Source organism: Zonotrichia albicollis, chromosome 10, assembly GCF_047830755.1.
Source record: "Zonotrichia albicollis isolate bZonAlb1 chromosome 10, bZonAlb1.hap1, whole genome shotgun sequence".
In the NCBI taxonomy this organism is placed as follows: Eukaryota; Metazoa; Chordata; class Aves; order Passeriformes; family Passerellidae; genus Zonotrichia; species Zonotrichia albicollis.
Genome location: NC_133828.1, coordinates 15,348,705 through 15,369,458, shown reverse-complemented (window position 1 = coordinate 15,369,458; position 20,754 = coordinate 15,348,705).

The window sequence follows — 20,754 nt, the reverse complement described above, 5'->3', positions numbered from 1 at the left end:
GAAATCAACATTTCTACTTCAATGTGCTGAAGACCAATAGAGAAAAAGGCACCAGCCTGGAGAGAGCACTAGAGCAGGCAAGTGTGGTGTCAGCACCTCTGTTCTGCCCAGGACAGATGTGCTGACAGGCACAAGTGTCTGTCCAGCAGCATGGATACTAAACATGTTTGTAGACACTGGAGATAACATGATAACCTAATTGTGTGTGAGACCTAAAATAGTCATTATATACAACGCTCCAAAATTATGGAACTCTATTATTTACACCAAAAAAGAAAAAAAAAATCTGAAAAAAAATTTCCTGTCTTTTAGAATTATCTAGCCTTGAAGAAAATTCGTACAAGCCAGTGGGAAAGAATTTTATCATATACATTCCAAATCAATTAACTGAACCATTGCCTGCCTGACTGTGAGGCTGCTTTTAGGCTGCTGTAGTAGCTCTTGAACAAAAATAGTGAGTGGAATTTTGCCTGTTTTTTCCTTATTATGGGATATTGATGCATTTTTATGCCTCTTCTATACTCTTTGTGGGCTGTTCTTTCTGCTACTGCTCTTATGAAATAGAATATTAAAATGAAGAACTGCTAGAAAGGAGAATATTACAGATTTCCAGATCTAGTATTATAACTGAAATGTGGTATTATGAAGGAAAGGCTTAATGAACAAAATCTGTTTAGACCAATGTTTTGCAGTCTTGAATAAAAATTACTTTTAAAAAGAGATGCCCACATAGAATTGATGGGAAAAAATGCAGTTTAGAAATTACTGTATGTGACAACAAATAGCTGGTTCTGAAATCACTTTTAAAAGATCCTTGAACTTTCAGAAAGTATAATGTAATAACTTCACAAGAAAGACACCTAAGTCCATGGGGTCCAACTGACTTCCATCCAGATTTCTGATGGAACATCAGGAACAGCTGCTGGAGCAATGTAAGCTCTTCCAAATTCAAAAGCCTTTCTTATGTGTGCTGCTCTTAAGCTTAACAGAGTTGCTGCCAGCTAGAGTTGCTGGGGCAAGGAAACAACCACTGAAAGGAGCAGGTGTTGGTGTTAGAGTGAGATGCAAAGTCCTCCAGAAAAATGTGTGGAAGGAAAGAAAATGTGTCCCAGGGAGAGGGAGCAACATTTATATTTGCCTTTCATTCTGTGAGATTCAAGCACATTCATCTAAATGGTTGCAGAGCTTTGTTGCAGAAATGCTTAATCTGAAAAGAACTTCTGAAGTGTCTCTCATGAATGTTATCCAGATGTCAGTTTTGTATCACGTATCATGCCAGGCATTAAAAAAAATGTTGCCAGAAGAGAGATTAAATTGAATCTAATAATAAATTTTCATATGTATCTCATCTGTTATATGAAGTAAAAACATTTTATACAAATATGTGATCAATATGTTGATCTCCAAAGAGGGAAGGACAGGAGTGTGAGTACATGAAGCAGGCATTCACATCACCAAAGCTGTCAGACAAGAGAAGCACAACAACCTCCATTCATGAAGGTTAACCAGCAAAGTCAAAACCAAGATGAGCCCTGTGATACCCCTTTGGGAAGGGAGAGGGCATTAGCAAAAAACCATCACACACAGTCAAGGAAAATCAGAGAAGGAAGAAATGATCACCTTAGTCTCAGATGCTAAGAACCACAAAGGATTTAATCTATAGTCCTAACTACATAGCACCAACTCTGCAGTATTGTGTGTTCAGGGATAGTTTGTTATAAACCAACAGATTTGTAGAATGAGTAAAGGATTAATCATTGACAAGAAGTGTGTTGTTGATGAATTATTTTGGTAAGGTTTATCTTCTAAATGCTCATTACAGAAATCTGTAATTCCTTTTTCTTTATCCACATATATTCACCGGAAACAGCATTATAATAAAGGTGCATTAGGTGAGCTATAGAATGCATTGGCTGGTCTCCTGTAAAGCATTTCAGTGCACAAGCTGCCAGCACGTCTAGTCCCACTAAATGCAACACAATTATTTATTTTAACAGGTGTAGCATGAAGAAGTTTTGCTTATCTTGGGAAGTTTTGACGTCAGATCTTCCACCCTAACATTTTGTCTTTGAATAACAAAAAAAACCCCAAAAAAACCCAAAAAAAACCCCAAAAAACACCCACTAGGGCCACAGAATCATAGTAAACATAGTAAACTCCCAACATGGACCAATCTTCCCACAGTAAAAACAAATTAACTCTGCCCAGTAGAGAAAGCAACTACAAGATCTATTAATTTTATTATTCTATATATCTCAAGTTACCATGATCTGTGAGATTATACTCTGATGTCACTGAAGTCTCATAACTGTAGAAGATTTATTCAAAAACACAAGATAAGAATTAAGGAATACATTCCCAAAATTATAAGCATGCTTTCTGCACAATCCCTAGGGAATAGTTTTTCATCTTATATTATCTCTTGAAACTTAACTTTTGGAACAGTGTCTTGCCCTAAGTAGGGCCAGCATCACAAATTGATTTGAAGTCAAAGCAGGCCATGAACAGGCAAGAGGAAAAGTCAGGGCAGCAGCAGAGGGAAAAAACCACCAAGCCCTATCCAAACCAGTCTGCACTGGTCACAGTGCTCCACTGAACTGGGAAGGAAAGTGAGGAGATTTCCATTGGCTGCATATATTTAATTTCTCTGTTTTCAGACCTATTCTCAGGTGAGCTCAACACAGGCATTCAATATTAAAGAGCTGAGAGACAGGGGCAGGAACAGAGTCCCTAACTACAGCCTTAAATATTTTCAGTCTTCAGTAGCTGAAAAATATCAACATCATAACACTGTGATTTTGCCAGAGAGGTGAAACAGTAGTTGTCTTCTAAGAATTTAGGGCATAGAAAATTAAAGACATTATTTTGACTTCTATTTCTTGATGCTTTGCTTTTTTTGGAAATTCTCCCAGGACATTTCGGGTTGGTCTCTTTGCACTTCCTCAGTTGATCTATGGGGATTTCCAAAATCCAAACTACAAATGAAGACATGTATTTTATTATCACATCTAACACTGGGCACTATTAATAAAGGAAAATGTAATGTATTTATATTAGTCAGAATCACAAAATTTACAGGGGCAGACACAGCAGCTCAGGAGGACTGAAAAAAATCTGTATTCTCTGTAGACAGAACATGATTAAAACACTGAACACTTCTCACATCTTTTCATAGTATCAGGTAGGGGTCTAACTATAATTTGAAGATTAAGCAGCAAACTCTATAAAAACTCTACTCATTCCTTCATCTTCCCTAATACTGTAGTTAAACAGAGAGCTCTAAATGAGTAAGAAATCACATGGAATCATCAAGCTTACTGGTGGCTGGCCATAAGAAACTGTTCCAAAGATTGGATTTTAAATCACTGATTCAGTGGTTTTAGGTCATTTGTTTTATTGAAATGCTGAAGTTTACCAGTTTTCTGTTTCTGGAAAAATGGAATAAAAGGCACTCTAGGATTCAGGAGCAAATGTGCTTTTATAGGATTTTTTCAACTGTTCATCTTGACCATTTATTTAATTCCTTATATGTCAGTGTCTCTTTTTATTTTTTTTCCCTCTCATGTCAATTAAACTTATTAAGACAGGACCAATCACTTGGAGTTTATGCTCCCCTGCATGGCACAATGCATGCAGGGCCCAAGAGCCAAGCTCCTAAACACTGCAATGACACCATGAAATACCACTGATGGTCATCAGTTGAACTGTATCTCCCTGATGAGCACACTGCATCAGCGTAGCTTTGAATGAATGACAGAACAAGGTCATTCTGAAGAGTACAGCCCACCTTCAATGTAGTGCTTTGTGCCTTCTTTTAAAAGCTGTGTTGTGTTGTAGTATGTTAATGAAGCACAGCAACTACATACAAGTTTTACTAAAAGTCCATTTACAGCCAGAATGGCCATACTGAAATTGTGTGGTTCTCCATAAAGAAAAGCATCTAGCCAGAATTACAAACATGCATCAAATATCCTGCAGCTGGGGGAGGAGGGAGGAAAAAGAAAGCCCTTTCCTTTCTCTATCTGGTATATTAAAATGTAAAGCCTTTAGAGCCAGCTCAGTCTTTTCAATATGCTCTTGGACAGTGCCCAGCACAAAGAGCCCAAGTCTCCAATTAAAGTGTCTATTCTCCATCACAAGAGCAATGAATGTGTATTGAATAGATTCAATGGGTATTAATTCACCAAATAGCTTAGGGTGATATTTCTGTTTCCTAAAAGGAGAGCTCGAAAGGAAGTCACTTGGGCTGTAAACAGAAGTTTATCATATTCCACTTCCTTCTGTGACAATTTTTCTTTTTATGGCTACCTGATTTATAGCACCATACAGAGCTCAGCTGCCAAGTAAAAGGGAATCTGAGCAGCAGCAGCAGCAGAGGCTCCTCTCCCAGATTTTAACTCCATTCTCACTGTGGCCCACAGTGGCCACACAGCACATGTTTGCAGCCAGCAGAGCAGCCTAGAGATGGAATAATCACAGCACTCAGGAGAAAGACACTGCTTTCCCACATTCTGAGGGTGTGCCTTCCCAAAGAAACAGGAACAAACCACAGAGGGAGCACCTCTAATCCTTTTCTCACTCCAATTCTATGGTAGGAAGGAAGATACAGTTTATGCCAGTGTATCTAACATCTGAACTTTCAACTCACACCAGCCCTAAGGCACCTCTAGCCTGATCATCTGCTTTTCTGTCAGATAATAAGAACAGATGGTGATATTTGATACAAATTAATCAGCTAACTTAGCAAAGAGTTGGGTATACATTTTCATAACAAGGCATCCGATGAGGCTTGATAAATAAAATTTCCCATGGGAACAGGGTACTGGAAATACCACCCTTATAATAGAAAAATAGAACTAATTCAATAAAGAGCAAGTGAAGGTAACCTTAATTATAGAAACCTCAGTGCTTACAATCTTTATGCTACCAGAATTACATTTGCAAAAAATAATTGCCAAAAGGTGACTTTCCCACAGCTAATGTCAGCAAATAAATCAGTCACGAATGTCCTGTTCTTGTCCTAGAGAACCCTTTTGCAGTATTACAAGCATTATCAAATAAAATAACAAACTAAAGCTGGTCAGGAAATCTGTATTAAATGCTCTTCTTCAGAAAATACTAATTTTTTATTATCATTAACACTGGAGATTTTGGCAGAGAAGATTTGATTGATTCCCCCACTCCCCCCCAGAGAAATCCCCAAACCTGAACTGTCCAATTTCTATGATGTTTTTCACAGAGAAAATGAACCCATTTCTTTTCATTACTTTTGGCTGTCAGAAGAATAATGATCTAAAAATCTTCAGGTAACAATAGACTGCTTTGCTTGCTGATTTTTCGTTTTCACTTTGGAACTAAAATATATTTCAGAGATTATTTTTCCCCTTCCTTCTGAATGTATTTTTACTTAGGAAAATATTAGAGCTATTATAATGGCATCTCAGCTGTGTTGAGAATGAGCAAAGAAGTTTATTTAACAGAACAGGATACAATAAAACTTGCTTATTTTTGTCTGATTTCTTGCATATGAGAGGATATCCATTACTGACCAAGAGCCAACAATGAGTTCAGCTATAAACTGAGTTAGCAGCTAACTCTGCACATCTCAGAGTGCTCAGCCTTTTTCTGTGCACTCTTTGATTGGGCTTTCTCAAATACACACTCTTGACTCCTCTATTCATATTTTAAGTGCTGTTTGCATTATATTCCAGAGCAGCTTGTTGTTCCCACAGGATATTCAAGACCACAGGGTAAAATTGCTTTGTTGCCAATGACATTCTGGTATTCCAGAGCTGAACACTTAACTGTGCCACTATCACTCTAGCTGGTTCATTGCTCAGACTGTAGATGAATTTCACCTGAGAAAAACAGGATTTCCCAATGCAAGAGCTTTCCTGTCTGCAGACCACAAGAAGGTAACATGAAAACAAGAACTACAGCACAAGAGCAACAGCTGATAGGCACATTTAGTGTTTTATCAGGTTTACCTGGCTAGGATAAATGGATTACTCATACCATGCAGTGTCACCAGCATCAAATAATAAAGTCACTAAACTGGAAGGAACTTATGGTTGTTTTATAGGCAAACCTCCTGCTTAAAGCAAGGTCAACAGAAACAAGTGTGTCAGTAAAATATATATTTGTCTTAAAAGACACACAAGCCTAGTAAATTTCCCTGGTAACTTTTACCCTTTGAGGCCCTTTAAAACTTGATAGCTTTAATATTGAGGACAGTAAGTGAACTAACAGTAGAAAGGTCTTCCAAACAAAATGCTATTCTGCTTGGTAGTGTAGCACGACACCTGTTTCTTTGGGCTCATGCACTGATTTCTCAGCAGGAAGGCAAGAAGCAGAGGTATGTTTATTTGAACAGCTGAAGAGCAGTGCAAAGACTTTATGATGGGAAGACTATGACCTACAAAGTCTTCTCTATTGCCAGCTGTTTTTAAAACCTGTATCAATTTGAAACTCTCACATATAACAAAGAACTGGGATTTTCTTACTTAGTGAAGTGAAAGACACAAAGTCTCTACCTGATGCTTTGAAGAGAAATTAAAAACAAAAATTTGCAAAACACATTTTTTCTTTTGTCCCCATGGATCTTATTCTTAGCAGCAATAATCCCCACAAAAATAAAAAGGGCTGTTAGCCTTCTTCATGTCTTTCAGCTAGGGATGAAGGTCAGCACAAACAATAAGCTAGGAGAAGGTAAATGGGGTGTACTCCACAATTCCTGGTGAACAGCCAGTGCCTACCCTTGGATTTTGAATTCTTGGTCACAATGAAGTAGCGCTGAAAAAAATCTTCCTGTCCAGACTCTGTTCTAAATAAAAAAAAAAACACTGTTGGGGAAAAAAAATTTAAAAATCTACAGAAGAGAATTGATTGCAAATGAAAGAAAAAGTATTTCTGACTTGAAAACAAGAGGAGGAAAGAGTCCTCATTTCACTGACAGAAACATGACAGAATTAATGACAGCATCTCATAAAACTCCAGTTTATGATTATTACATGTCACATTTCAAACATGAAACAACACCATGGACATAAATGAGCACCAGATAGATTCCTTCAGTTGTGGGAAAAAGAAAAGTGTGGGAAAATACAAATGGGAGGGGTGATGGAACTAGTGCTGACCTTTGTTCAAAGTTCCCAAGAGTGAATTCAAAGCAAATCACAGCTTGCATTGTGGCAACCGTTTCTGGTGCCCTACATTTGATTTGTGAACTCTGCTGTACTCAATAACAACAGCAGAAAAGAGTGAGGATATAATCCCTCCTCAATTCTTCAGTAATTCTAAGACAAAACCCACTTAAGTTTGAGCTATTTTATTTACCACTGCAATGCCCAAGAGATTTTTTCTGTATTTTTTTCTCTATTTTTTTCCTTTATTCTTCTTTTTCTCTCTCTTTTTTCCCTTCTTTGGTTGCAATTCTCAACAGAATACCAAAATGAAATTTTAAAAAAAAGTTGAAGAGGAAAAGTAGTGCTCTTTTTCAGGAACAAAAAATATGTGTCTATTATGCTGTAACTCACAAGAGATGCATGCTGTTCTGCTGCCTATATGCTTTAACATGTGTTAATAACAGCATTTAAAAATTATTCTTCTTCATTTTGCATTCATTATTGTTTCTCAAAGTATATGTGCTGCTACCTTGAAAATCATTTCCCTCCTAAAAATACAGCATTTTTTTATTATATTCCATTAGTTCTAAGAAAACTCACACAATAAATATTCTCAGACACTGAAAACATTAAGGCATAAAATGAAAGAGCCACTGACCCCACCCTGCAAAGCCACTCAGATGTGTACAGAGATCTTCCAGGAGAATTGTTGGTATTTTAAAACATTTGAATTGCTGCCAGATGTGCAAGATATGAAATCAGTTTATTGCTGCAGGGTGAGATTTTCTAGAGAAAGGTCCAACCCTCACGATATTTACGGGCATTTAATACTACACAATAGAAGCTCAGAAAGTGGCTAATGTAGATATGAATGAGAAAGTTTTTCTAAGACTTAAGGCACATAAACCAATATTTCAAAGAGAAATTATTAAGTTCTTCCCAGAATTGGAAAGAACAAGAAGGTTTAGAGGTACTCACAGACAGAAACAGAACTTCTACATTACCTTTCTTGCATTGTAATAATTCACTACTGACCAAACAAAGACTTTGCAATCATTTCAGACTAGTTTTTTCTCCTGTAAAGCTGGAGATCACACCCTTCCAGGCCTTTTACTCATTAGACATTAAGGACACTGCCTCCTCAGCCACATCATCCTTCTCCACTGAGAAAGGTGGGCACTCTCCCAGCACTGGGTGCTGAAAATACTATAAACACTATAAATACTAATAAATTAAATACATTCCTCCTTCTGGCTCTGCAGGCTAAAAAGTGAATGAATAAGGCAAAGATTTATGTAATCCTCCAAAATTCCAGATCCCTCAGATATTGTCCACCAAATAAAACTGCATCTAGAGCTCTACTATTACTTTTTCCAAAACCTGCTCAAAGTTAGCATTCCAAAACAGGGCAATGACAGTGATATTTGTCACCCTATTACAAATAAAGGACAGAGCCTTTAAAAAGGATGCTGGCATGTTAAAAATACCAGTAAAACCAGGGATAGTGTCTCAAGTCTACAAATCACCATTATTTCATTTACTTTAGCTTGGACAGCTCATGGCTTTGGTTTACCTCATGATGGTTCCCCTAAAGAAATACAGTTTCTCATAGAGATTTTTTCACAGCTCCTAGTCTATGAATTTCACTGCCGGACAGTATGACCATGCCCAAGAATCCTTTTTACATCATTGTTCTTGCAAATATGTATTTGGCATCAAGGTACAAAATTAAAACAAGAATAGAACAACTGGTTTCTTACCAAGTGCCTTTTTTAATTTAAGCTTTTCAATAACTTTTAAGTCTATCCGTGAAAAACAGTAGGATTCAACAAAAAACCCATATGAGAAGGACTTCCCTTATCCTCACAAAAAGATAAGATCAACCAATCAACTAAAAGACATTCAGTTAACAGATCAGCTTTTAGTCATTGCAAAGAACTCCGGCCCCCTCTTGTGACAAATCAGAAGACAAGCACCGCTTCATAGTGTGACACTGCACAGTTTGAACCTGTTCCCATCCCAATAAAATTCCTTTTGAAAGATTGTGAGGCTGGAAGGAGATAACTTGGCTTCCTGTAGTCACAATCCTCTCTGTCTAAACTTAGACAGAAAGGTAGCATTCAGATAAAATTGCACCAAGCAAGAAGAAAAAGGTTTTTTTTACCAACCACCATGAATTCCTTCCATCTCTGTCACTTAAGGGCTGTTAAGCCTACTGGATATTAAAAGTAGTTTTGGTATAACATCTTGTTCCAGTGGTGCATAACGAGCATAGCTCTTGGGACCACAACATTATCAAATTCTCTTTAATCAGGGCACTTGTAGCATAAATTCTTCATTAATATGGTTGGCAAAAGGGTAAAGGACTAAGAAAAGAAGAACACATGGCAAAATGCCCCTTAATTTTTGACCTGGTCTGACTAGATATACCTCTGTCTAGATGTATATACACAAAACTACTCATAGACTCTGTATCTCAGAAATTACAGCTCAGCAGCGAAGAGAATACTAGCCTGCACCACACTGACTGACTCAACAATTGGAACATTGGGAAACCAGCAGCAGCCATTTTCACTGCTATAAAGGAAATTTTTCAGAGACCTATTCATACCTAGAGAGTATGAAAAAGTTAATAACTTGCAGGACTTAGGAAGGATCCCAAACATAGGGTTAACTATCATGGTTCCAAAGGATTGGATTGACCCTTCCTGTATAATAGAATTTCATGTCCAGGATTTTACCCACAGGTAGGTAAAATACATTGCAGATGTTCTGCAGATGTAGAGAAAGGGTTTGTCTCTGCTATGCAGACTTGAAGAAGCATTTGGGGTCCTGAACATGACCAGTGTTCAGAGCTGTCATGAGCTGACAACTCTGTTCAGACACACTGGTCCAAGCTAACAAACCTTCTACTGAGCATAACTGGGAAAGAGTCCAGTCCATCCCAATGCACAGCAATGTTTAAAGTGCAAACCACTTTCTAAAAACTTTCCAAATACAAATGCTCTGAACCACCCTCTCAAACACTGATAGTATTCTAAAGTTATCAATATAACCCCTTAGAACAAATGCACATCCATTAGGACAGAAAAGCCCTCTTAGTTATTTCCAAAATGTACAGTCAGGAAAGCGCAGTCATTAGATGTGTTTGGAAACTTTTGTTGCTCAGAACACCTCAGCAGCTCCAGCTTGCATGCACACACAGTGCAGAGTTTCACTGGCGGCCACAGAAATCTGTATTAAGGTGCACAAAGCTTTGAAGAGAATTGCTAAGAATCAGTCTTCTAGAATATCAGAACTGGGATTGTTTAAAGCCATTTCTGTCAACTGCAGATAGGCAAAGATCAAAAGTTTCAAATTAATTAAGATGATCAGCTGTGCATACAAACAGGCTACCTATTCACCTCAGACCATATCAAAACTAAAAGTACCAGACCTCAGCAGTTCTACTCAAATTACTCCATTGACTGGCTTTGCTCAAAGACTGAGCACACAAAAAAATTCAAAGATGGCAGAGGAAAAATAATATCACTCATGTTTCTTGTAGAACCACAAGCATAGTCCTCCAAGCACCTCTTCTCTGAGTGAGCCATCTGCTCTAAATAGGCAGTTTAAATGCCAAATCACTAAAATGTTTCCCTCAGCCCCATCCCTTGTTTCTCTCGTTTCACCATCTGTTTAATTCTGGTCATTTCCTCACTGACACCTTCTATCTTTTACTTTTTCAGTGAGCACAGATTTTTCAGCACTTGGACTGTAGCTAATACAAAGGGATGACAAGGATTACTTACAGATTGCTGTAGTGATGGATAATTCAGTTTGAAGTCATGGAAAAAGGTATTGGTTTAAGCCAAGTTTAAAGCAGATGTGTAATGACATGGCAATAGGCTTGGTTAAAGCTATAAGTTCCATTTAATTTTTCATTCAATACCCTATCTTCAGTTCTGGAGCCTGCCCCTGCTCCTCCCTCTAGGCATGCTTGTCACTGGTACAGGTGCACAGTTACTCATGTCTACACAGCCTAGAGCTCTGTAATGTCATGTGATCACACATCTCTTTTCCAGCTGGTAGAAAATATTTTATCTGTTAACAATCCACTTCCTTTCCCACTTCTTTTCCCCCAGCAAAATCCTGACAAACCTTTTTGATGTGATGCAAACCCAGACATTTACACATACAGACCCCATTCCTGACTCCCCTGAAGGCATGGACATGCAGTTGACATAACTCAAGTTCTTTTGCACTAACTCTGGTTCTTTCCTACATAACTCTACTCTATTCCCACAGATATCTGTGTATGCTATTTGTGGTGTGGCCTAGAAATTCCAGGTAGAGGCAGTACATCACAGCAGAGCTTGAAGTGGTCCTCAGAGACAGAAGCTGGAACTCAGTGTGCTGATTTGTTCTGTGCTGAGCAAAAGCCAGAGGATAGGAACTAATATAATGTATTGGGAAGACTTTCCTATTGGGAAGCAGTAAACAATGTACCGGAAGCAGAAGAGAAGCTGCAAATAGACCCAAATTTAGCACTAATTGCTGAGGTTCCAAAATACTGCATATCAGTGCTGACATATAAAGGTTCTTTCAAGCCACCTTTCCCATTCCAAAATTGCAGAGAGGTGAAAAATGCACTTTTCCCAGAACTACGCTGTCATGGCTCACAGCATTTCACTGGATGAGCTTGCCAATATATTGCACATCATTTTAATGTTGATACACATCACACGGTGTGTTAAAATGAGGAAATCCAGAACTAATGTAGGGCACCTTACAACTTGTTTGCTAATTGACAGAGTGAGATTGTCTCTGATCAGGTGGACCATGTTCAATTCTTTACCACTTAATCCCACTGCAGCTTTGCTCTTAATGACCTAAGCAATTATTTTTCTAATGCAATGCAGCCCCACCACTGGAGATGATCTCACCTGTAAAAGGTTTTAAATGGATACCTGCAGTTATGTTATAAGAACATTAAACCAATCAGCAATAGATAACCACCCTCTCTGGAACCGAAACATCTCCAGCACACAGATTGCTGGTTATAGTACTATCAGCTCTCTACTACCTTAGCACAGCTCCCTCAGCTTTTAACCAACCTGACGCTCTTCCTGCATTTGTACTTTGCTGAACACAAGCAGCCTCACAGCTTCCTGTGTGATGGTGATAACATATGTCTGACTTTGTTATTGTCAGCTGGAGTGAAGGGGAAGACAATGCCCTTTGAACTGTGAAAAGCAGTATAAAGCTTATCAGATCCTCTCCAGATATCACTGAAGGAAATGGGCTGGAAGAGTTGGCCCCACATAGGAAATATATATAAAAACCTGTCAGTACTAATCTTTCTGAAATGTCATTAAAAACATAATTTTGCAAATCTCAGTCCTTGCTAGACAATGTCATTTGTTCAAAGTGAACTGAAGTAAAAGTGGTGAGGAAGAACTGTACAGCACACATTAAACTTAAGTACATATCACTCAGTAGTCAGTAGTACTAAAACTGCTTCATTTTACAATGCCAAAATAAACTCTTCTTAGTGATTATTTCTCTCTGGTCATTTTCTGAAGTCGAGCTTTAAAGGTCATGTACTGTATGAATTATACACAACTTTTCCCACTGAACAGTTCATTCAGGGGTTTTGTTTATCTGCAAAGCCTTCTAGAAGAACTGCAGCAAAGTAAGATCATGGAATGACCCCCACAAAAACTCCACACATAATAAAAAATGTATTTTCAGGCTAGTGCTAGGGCTATGTCCTTACTGACCTGCCAGATACTGTAGGCAGCATTAGTATATAAAACTTTAATATGAATCATGCAGTTTTATAATGATAAAACACCTATGTGACTTACCTTGTGCTATATAGTCACAAAAACCGTTAAACAGCACAAACACAGAAGTTGTAGAAGAAAAAAAAACAACTTGGACATTTTTATATGATATTTGAAAAAAAATCCAAACAAAATACTAATAACCATAACAAGGTTGAAAAGATTATGAACAGAGACACAGGAAACTCAATTCTTCCTTTTGATGCGCTTGCTTTGTGTCAACACCAGCTGAAAAGCAATTTTTTATTATCTTCACTGACATAACTGGGAAACATTTCTAGTTAATACAACTGGAGATGAACAGTAGGGGGAAAAAATTAAAAAAAGTACAACCCCCATTGCTTAAATTAGGTAACTGAAAGAAAAAACAACCAAATCTGCAGATGTCAGGTGAAGCATCAGCAACAGAAGTGCTTCACAGTCTTTTAATAGAAAAGATTTTCATTTGCTGTGGGTTTTTGTTGCCCCTATAGCAGTATTAATGCACAGTACATAAGAAAACCTTGTGTTTCACACTCAGGACACTCGTTCTCTTTAGCAATGATTAAATAATTCAGGAGTCATGAAATCCCACTGGAGATCATTCTGATGGTGTCTATATAAGAATGCAAGCAAGAGTAAATATTATTCACCATATTATTTAAAAATTCCACTCAGGCAAGTTTATTGGCAGGACAACATTGCAAATCTGCCCCAATTTATCAATGCTGTTCTCTGTTCCAGCTCTCTGTCACAATGCAGGCTTCATGTTTCTGGTGGAGAGGAAAAGGACAAGTCAGTTTTTCTGATATGGGGTCTTTGTTGGCTTTTTTCCCTTATATTTATAGCTCTTGAAATGATGTGGAAAGAATGCAGCTGGCTGATGTCAGCCAGAGACCTGTACCCATGTGGCTTTGCTCAGAAACTACTGCCCAGTTTCAGGAGCTCAGTGTTCTGTTGGACAAATCCAAATCCCAAATACCTTAGGACCACTGCTTAGTGATTGTTGGTAAAGCAAAGATTGTTGGTTCTGTTGATCAGAACTCCACTGTGTCTCTGCCAATACACACTGAGAGCCCTGAAATTCCCTCCTTGAAAAGGGGATCAGTCTATCAGACCAGGCAGGGAGGAGGGCAAGGAAACACTCCTGAGATAAAACTGAACTAATTCACTCAAAGCCCCTCAAGAAGGTTAAAAAAGAACCAGGTTGAGCTTCTCCTTAGTCCTGGTCTACTACAAGGGCATCTTAGTTTTTAAGTCTCACCATACTTAGCTTTTTTCACCACTATCTCTGACAGCAATTATATCTTTTGTTTTCATTTTTTGCAGGAGATTTCAGAAATATTAGGATTTCATATCTGTTTTTACTTGTATTGTTTTATTTTGTTTACTAGAGAGACTTTCTCAAAAAAAGTCCAAGTGTTCGCAGACCAATATATAAAGTAGCAAGGTAAAAAAAGCAAACTTTCTGCTCTCTGACCCAATAAATCTTGAGAAGGTGACAAGAGAGGAGCAAAGTTCCCTTTCCTGTATTATTTCACATAGATTAAATTCTGGAAATCAGAGATGTCCCAAGTACACAGAAAATAGAGATTTGACCTTCCACAGAGGCAGGAACTCAGGTTTTTTTTCTACTTTCTATTCAAAATTAAATTCAGAACTGGGATCCCACAGTATTCAAAATTACACCCCATGAAGGCAAAATAACCCCCTGTTACCTGGACACTTCACAGTCACAATTCAGAGAGATGAACACAGACAGCTGATGTCACTCACCTGTACCTTTTACACAGCCTACAAATCCTAGGGGCTCAGAAAGACTTTGTGCAGTGACACTAAACATGAAGCTGGCATTGACTTAAAATGCAATAAAACAAATTAAAAAGCAGGCACCATCTCAAAAAATAACCCCAAAACATTAGGACAAATCCTACAAGAGTTATTACTTTTACACACAGTTATTTCTGAAGACCATTAATACAAATGGATCCTGAGACAAACCATGAGAGTGCCCACGCTCAGAATATGGTATTCAAGCTCTGCTAGCAAAAATCAGTACAGGTTGATCTGTTCTAATGGGGAATAAACCAGAGTAATTTCAAATTCTGTATTATTATAAGGGACTGAGGGTTAAGAACACTTGTACTCTGAGGCTAGTAAAGTCAGACAGAACAAAAAGTGAGTAAATATTAGACCAGCTCTGGAACAGGAATAGCTCAAGAGGCAAACAGTTTGTAAGAATAAATTGATACATCTTGTGCCATGAAATTTTGTAACTGCAAAAGGGAACTGTTTGTCATGTGTTATATAAAACAAATAAAACAACATTCCCTGGGTTCTCACTAAAAAGGCTCTCCATAAAATGACCTGGAAAAAACATGTCCAAAATATGCTCAATCCAGCTGTTAATCTGTAAAATTTACACCTTCTTTTCTGAAACTCTTTCTGTAACTTAATCCTTTAAATGTATTTGTAATTCCATGCTTCAAAAGTTTTGCAAGGTACAAGCATTGTTAGGTACCATTCTCAAACCTGGGATTAAGAATTGTATAAATCATGAGATCATGCATTGATCTTATCCACTCTCAGGATCCCTCTTACCACACAGCAGGTGCAAAACATTTCTTTATGGTGTGAACTCTATAAAATCTCATGCATAGCAGGGAAAGAAAAATGAAAAGTAACTTTGTTTTTACTAAAACATGATTCAGGAGAGATGATGCCGGGGTGAAGACAAGGAAGAGAAAATGAACAAGCTGATCCATGAGATTTTACAAGTCTGTGATACTTAGCTAAAAATGGTATCTTGAGGGCTTTGCTTAAGAGCTTTGCACCTTGGGATGTTGTCTACTGATGCTCTTCCTGTTCCCTTCCCTTTATCCTCATTCTGCTGGCAGGGTTAGTTTAGAGATTATTTAAAATTAAATTAAATAATTAACTCTGAGGACTATTCAGTACACAACTTAGTCTGAAACAGCCACTTCAGCTGCTCCAGTTTGCTGTGCCCACTTGAGCTGACTCGAGTGACAGCTGTGACCAGCTCACCTGAGTCAAGTCCCTGTGCAGTCAGTGCCTTTCACAGTTCTCTCTCACTCAGACCTCTCTTTCTTTCATGAGTCAAGCATCCAAAAACCTTTCTGTCTAACCTCGTTCTCACCTCTGCACTGATCAATCAGTTCAGATCAATCAGTTTTTCTTCATCAACACTTTTCCTTCACCACCTGGCACAGGGAGGGTTCATCCATTTTGGCTCATCCCACCTCCTATGGCAAACCCTCTGCTGACCCTTCCTGCCTGTCTGAGAGCTCAGCTCCATCTCTGTCACGTTCCAGCTAGACTCAGTCACTTCTGAAACAAAAAGGCACTTCAGAGAAGCCGAGAACAGGCCAAGAAAATTCCTTATGCCTTAAAAAAACATACATGGGACTGAAACCTCCATTATAACATTATCATAGAATGGTTTGAGTTGGGAGGAACCTTAAAGGCCACAAGGCAGGGACACCTTCCACTATCCCAGGTTGGTCCAAGTCTTGTCCATCCTGGCCTTGGACACTCTCAGGGATGGGGCAGTCACAGCTTCTCTGGGCAACCTGTGCCAGGGCCTCAGCACTTTCACAGGGAAAAACTTTTTCCTAATTTTATATATATAATATATCATTTCCACGATATTATGTATATTATATGTTATAAAGCATACATTGTTATGTTAAGTTATGCTTTATTTGCTGTCATATATGATTATATATGTTATATATATGTGTATGTGTGTGTATGTACATATATATATGTATACACACTAGTAAAAACGACACCAATTATATATACTGGTATAGGGTATATATAGTATATAGTGTATATATCAACTGGTATATGGTATATAGTATATACATATAGTGTATATATATATATATATACTATATTTCTATACTATATATGCTATATATATATACTATTATATACTGATGTGTGTATATGTGTAAAAACTACATTAATTACTCTTTATTACCAAAAGACTCGCAACTACCAACTGGTAGAAGAATTGTTACAAATATTGAAGACAGACGGTAAATAAACGCATTCTTGCAGGCTGGAGGGAGTGCAACACCTCCCCCTAGCGATGGCCGCGCAGAGCAGGAGCCCAGCTGGCGCAGGTCCTCAGAGCTGTTCAGCCTTTAAAGGCACTCAATACACCACGGGGATGTTTCCAGCCCATTCCTAGCGGCGGGGGCCGAGGGCAGGGCGGGCTGAGGCGGAGCCCCCTCAGTGCCCAGGCGCGGCTGAGGCCCGGCCCCGCCATGGAGGCCGCCCCTGAGGGGCCGTGCGGGGCGTGCTCCGCCGGTACCCCCCGTGTGCCCAGCGGGAACGGGGCCTCCGTGTGCGCGTCCATTGCTGAGTCACGGCTTCCTCTGGCTGGGAAACACCTCTGAGGGCAGCCCGTCCAACCTGTGCCAAACATCTCCCAGGGCAGCCCGTCCAACCTGTGCCAAACACCTCTGAGGGCAGCCCGTCCAACCTGTGCCAAACATCTCCCAGGGCAGCCTGTCCAACCTGTGCCAAACACCTCTGAGGGCAGCCCTTCCAACCCGTGCCAAACAAACACCTCTGAGGGCAGCCCTTCCAACCCATGCCAAACAAACACCTCTGAGGCCAGCCCATCCAGCCTATGCTGAACAAACACCTGTAAGGGCAGCCCATCCCACCTGTGCCAAACACCTCCTAGGGCAGCCCGTCCATCCTGGGCCAAACACCTCTGAGGGCTGCCCATCCTACCTGTGCCGAATATCTCCTAGGCCAGATCATCCTATCTGTGCCGAACAAACACCTCTGAGGGCAGCCCATCCAACCTGTGCCAAACACCTCCTAGGCCAGCCGGTCCTATCTGTGCTAAACATCACCGAGCCAGCCCATCCAACCTGTGCCAAACATCTCTGAGGGCAGCCCATCCAACCTGTGCCAAACAACCACTTCCAAGGTCAGCCCGCCCAACCTGTGTCAAACACCTCTGAGGGCAGCAAGTCCAACCTGGGCCGAACACCTCTGAGGGCAGCCCGCCCAACCTGTGCCAAACATTTCCTAGGGCAGCCCATCCAACCTGTGCCAAACACCTCCTAGGCCAGCCCATCCTAGCTGTGCCGAACAAACACCTCTGAGGACAGCCCATCCAACCTGTGCCAAACATCTCCTAGGGCAGCCTGTCCCACCTGTGCCAAACAAACACCTCTGAGGGCAGCCCATCCTACCTGTGCCAAACATCTCTGAGGGCAGCCCGTCCAACCTGTGCCAAACAAACACCTCTGAGGGCAGCCCGTCCAACCTGTGCCAAACAAACGCCTCTGAGGGCAGCCCGTCCAACCTGTGCCAAACAAACGCCTCTGAGGCCAGCCTGTCCCACCTGTGTCAAAAAGCACCTTGGAGTTCAATGAGTCCAGCTTGGGACCCGGCCCCAGCGCCACATCCCGTCTTTCCTTCAACACCTCTCCAGGCAGCCCGTTCCAATGTCTAACCACTCTTTATGTGAAGAAATTCTTCCTCATGTCCAAGCTGAATCTCCCCCAGCACAGTTTAAGGCTGTGTCCTCTCATCCCGTCACTTGTTACCTGGGAAAAGAACCCGACATCCGTCCACCATCCTTTCAGCAGTTGTATAGACCAATAAAATCTCTGGGTAAACAACCCCAAATCTCTCAGCTGCTCCTCATCACATTTGTGCTCCTGCCCTTGCACCATCTCTGTTAAAGTAATAGGCATGTATTACCTACCTCAAAATTCAATTAAAACCCACCACAGCAAGAGAAAATTGGTGGGTTTTCTTTCTAGGTTTGTTCTTTTTGCAGTCTGGAGAGCTAGATTAGGTCACTGGAGAAATCAGTGACAGGAATATAAACTGGGAGGGAGACTAAGCCCTCAATTTAAATTTAAACACTAAAATTTAAATTTATTAAACTTAATTTGCTACAGTAAAATTACCCAGCTTCTCTCATATAATCACACAATTAATACTTTCTGTGTAAAGCAGTTTAAGACTCTTACAAGGCAGAGAATGACAAATGCATTGGTCAGGAAGAAATTGATGAAGAGGATGTTTGTCCTGTATGTCAGGAGGTGTTATTAAGCAAAGTGTTTCAGTTCCCTTAGTACAGGTTAGGCATAAAATTTGCTCTGTGACTTGCTGCACTTCTAATGACAGAAAAAAATCACAAGAAAAGATACCTGACAATTGTTACAGCCCTTTTGCAATCTGGGAAAATGTGGCAATCTTAGGAGCTTGGAGAGGTGGGTGGAGAGGAAGGAGGAAAAAAGAAAAAGGGAAGCCTATTTAGTATTGCTATGTGATTTTTCTTAATTTTGGAGAGATAACAGGAATTGGAATTCATTTTCTGTAGATACACGTGTGGTAATGTTCACATTAAGTACCCAAAACTTTGGACAAATCACCAAGATGAACTGGAGCATGGCTCTGCAGTGAAGTGTCCACTTTACAGAAAAAAATGTGCACTTCTTCTTCTTATTCTAATAGAATTTAGAAACAAAACAACTTGCGAATGCAACAGAAAAATCAAGACTGAACAGCCATCTTGCAAACCTTCATATTAACTTTATAGCTTTACAATAAATATTTTAAAACCAGTATTTTGATAGCGTTTGACTATACCTTATTGCTTGTCACTTACTTCTCTGCCTTTATGTAAGTAGATGACTTTGATGCCAAAAATCACAAGCCAAGCATTATTAAATGACAAAAAGTGGTTACCTAATGAAGGTCCTTCAGGTGCAAGTGTGGCACAATGCACACGATACAGGACTCTGACAGTTTTAAAGGTGGAACAAATTAGCACACTTAAAAGAAATCATCCAATTAGAGGTACAGTTAATTAAGTAACCCACCCCCTCTTTTGGTTCTGCCCCTCTCTGAAGCCCCCCCATCCCAGCTTCTAGCCCCACATTTATTATGCCCACAGTATCTGGAAAAAAACAAAATGTCCTTGGTTCACACTAGAGGAAAGACTAATTAGGATTCCAGGAAAGTTAGCTTGCTTTTATAAAATCTAAGAGAAAAGGTAGAAAAAGTATTTGAGTTAGTTAAGGAGCTATATAACTATATAATAGTAGTCTACAGAACTACAAATTTATTAAAAATGTATAATGAATAAAAACCTTCTTGGCATCAACTTTACCTAGAGAGTAGACAACATAGGCTTTGTAAACAAACATCCATGGCAAACAAAGCTTATGTTTTTAAACTTACTTTTAGTGCAGTACATCTCCAAATGATTCTGTAGCACACATTTGGATTGTCCTTGTCCAAATAAATAAATAAATTAGCTATGACTTTATCATAAAGGGATGAAAGCTTTTTAAGCTAGCTCCTTATTCTGCGGATGTGCTTTTGTTTGTTTGCAAGGAAATTGTCTCCAAGGTCCAGCTGAAGACTGCAAGAAGTTTTTCTTCACAAGAAACAGAATAGAGAACGTGACTCTATTAGAGTTGGTAACCTGAAGGAGGATGACATTCTTTTGTCCTGGGAATTATGGTGATGACAGAAATACCCTTAATGATATTTGGAAAGAAAATGTTGAAAGATGTCCCTAACCAACATATGGCTTCAAAGATAAACAAATAAAATTTCAGGCATCGATAACTTTTTCAAATTTTTATTATATTGCATAAGCTGTAACATTTTACAAACCTTAGTTACATTTTCAGCAACAGATACACTGATACTGTAGTAAATACAGAGATGAAAAGACACCTCTGACAAAATATAAAAAGGTAGAAATACTTAAAACCAGGATGCCAAATATCAAGAATGTTTTACATAAACAA